Here is a 2,564-nt window from a genome sequence, read left to right as displayed (position 1 = left end):
TATATGCAGAGTACATCATGCAAAATGCCAGGTTGGATGAATTAAGCTAGAATTAAGGTTCCTGGGAGAAATATCAACAATCTCAGATAATGCACATGATACCACTCTGATGGCAGAAAGTGAAGAGGAATTAAGAATCTTCTTGATGAAGGTGAAAGAGGAGAATATAAAAACTGGCTTGAAGCTTAACATTAAAAAAAAAAAAAAACTAAGATCTTGGCAACTGGTCCCATCACTTCCTGGCAAATAGAGAAAGAAGAAATGGAAGCAGTATCAGATTTTATATTCTTGGGCTGAAAAATCACTGCAGATGGTGACTACAGCCATGAAATTAAAAAATGCTTGCTCATTGGTAGGAAATATATGGGAAATCTGGACAGCATACTAAAAAACAGAGCTATCACCTTGCTGACAAAGGTCTGTATAATCAAAGCTATGGTTTTTCCAGTAGCAATGTATGGCTGTGAAAGCTGGACCATAAAGAAAACTAAGTGCCACAGAATTCATGCTTTCAAATTGTGGTGCTGGAGAAGACTTCTGAGAGTCCCTTGGACAGCAAGGATGTCAAATCAGTCAATACTTAAAGAAATTAATTCAGGCTGTTCTTTGGAAAGACAAATACTGAAGCTGAAGCTTAAATAGTTTGGCCACATAATGAGAAGATGGGAGTTATTGGAAAAGACCCTAATGTTGGGAAAGATTGAAGACAAAAGGAGATAGCAGAGGATGAGATAGATAGTGTCATGGAATCAGCAAGCATGAGATTGGATATATTTCAGGAGATAGTAGAAGATAGAAGGGCCTGGTGTAATACGGTCCATGGTGTCATGAAGAGTCAGACATGACTGAACTGAACAACCACAAAGGAAGCCAGGGAAATCAGTAGGTGGAATTGAGGAGGGAGATAATTACAGGCATGTGGGACAGCCATAGATAGGTGTCTTGTCTGTGTAGCATCCAGGAGGTCAGCATTACTGGATCACAAGGGGAGTAAGGTATTAAGAAGACTAGAAAGGTGGGACAAGGCTAGTTTACAAAGAGCTATGAATGCTAAAGAGAAGATTTTGTATATTATCCAGGTCTAGGAGCTCACAATCAAATGGTGGAGAAAACCTGCCAACAGTTGTGTACAAATGATATCCTTTATAAAAGGACAAATTGGAGATAATCAACAGAGGGAAAGAACTAGCTTCTTGCAGAAGATAGGATTTTTAGCTGAGACTTCAAGGAAGCCAAGAGGCAAAGATGAAGTGAAAAGAGAATTCCAGGTACAGAGGACAACTTGGGAAAAGGCAAGAAACAGAAAGATGAACAATATCACTGGATTGTAGAGCACCCTATTGGGGGGAATCAAGTATCAGAAAACTGGAAAGTTAGGAAGGAGACAGGTAGTAAAGGGATTTAAAAGCCAAATGGAATTTTATATTTGATCCTGGAAGTAAGAGGAAATCACTAGAATTTACTGAGTGGGAGGGATGACGTTTGCCAGACATGCATTTTTTTTTAGTTTTTTTTTTTTTTAGTTTTTTGCTTTTTGGTGAAGCAATTGGGTTAAGTGACTTGCCCAGGGTCACACAGCTGGTTAAGTGTCAAGTGTCTGAGGTCATATTTGAACTCAGGTCCTCCTGACTCCAGGACTGGTGCTCTATCCACTGTGCCACCTAGCTGCCCCCAGACACGCATTTTAGGAAGATCATTTTGTCAGCCAGGTGGAAGATGGAATAGAATGGGGAAAGGCTTAAAACAGGAAGAACAACCATCAGGCTATAGCAGCAGTCTAGGCTTGAGGTGAGAAGGGCTGCACCAGAGTGGTGGCAGTATCAGAGAAGAGATGGGGGCAAATATGAAAGATGTTACAAATGTAGATTCAACAGGACTTGTGAACAGATTGGATATGGGGGGGATGAGTGAATGTGAGGAGCTGAGGATGATACCCGGATTGTGAGATTGGGTGATTGGGAGGACTGTGGTACCCTTGAGAAGTTTTGAAGAAATTGTGATATATGAATGAAATGGAATATTACTGTTATTTAAGAAAGAACAAGTATGACAAATATTTCAGTTTGGAAAGATTTAAATGAACTGATTGATACAAAATAATCAAAGCCAAGGAAACAATATATACCACGTATTGCAATAATGTAAAAAGAAAGATCAACAACCACTGCAAAATTACAAAGAACAACTTGGCCAAAGAACAGATATGAGGAGACATCTCTCCACAACTCCTTTCTGGAAGTTGAGTAGGGTGGGTCAACAAGTATAGAACATCGCCTATATTGTCAAAGATTTTTTTCTTATCTGATTTTTTTTCCTTCTTCCTCTTTTTCTTTAAAAAAAAAATCTTTGTTATGAGAAATCTTAATGGGATGGGGAGGAAGAGGTCTGTGGGAGTAGAATGACAGGCCCAGATTAACAGAGGAAGGATAAAAGGTCTGTTGTTATTCAGTTGTTTTTCAGTTGTGTCTGACTCTTTGTGACCCCCACTTGGGGTTTTCTTGGCAGAGATACTGGGATGAATCGTTTGCTGTTTCCTTCTCATATTATATATGAGGAAACTGAGG

The 2,564-nt window shown here is 39.4% G+C and overlaps 1 protein-coding gene across 1 annotated transcript in view; it reads right to left on the bottom strand.

Annotated features, from left to right (window-relative positions):
• The window catches only part of LOC114048438, a 56,279-nt gene that overhangs the window by 38,148 nt on the left and 15,567 nt on the right, over window positions 1-2,564 (bottom strand). The gene's annotated exons all lie outside the window — the stretch shown is intronic.

The sequence above is a fragment of the Vombatus ursinus genome, unplaced genomic scaffold (genome assembly GCF_900497805.2).
Source record: "Vombatus ursinus unplaced genomic scaffold, bare-nosed wombat genome assembly UNPS02014793.1, whole genome shotgun sequence".
Classification (NCBI taxonomy): domain Eukaryota; kingdom Metazoa; phylum Chordata; class Mammalia; order Diprotodontia; family Vombatidae; genus Vombatus; species Vombatus ursinus.
The sequence above is the reverse complement of the archived record's forward strand: the minus strand, read 5'-3'. Positions and strand labels throughout refer to the sequence as shown.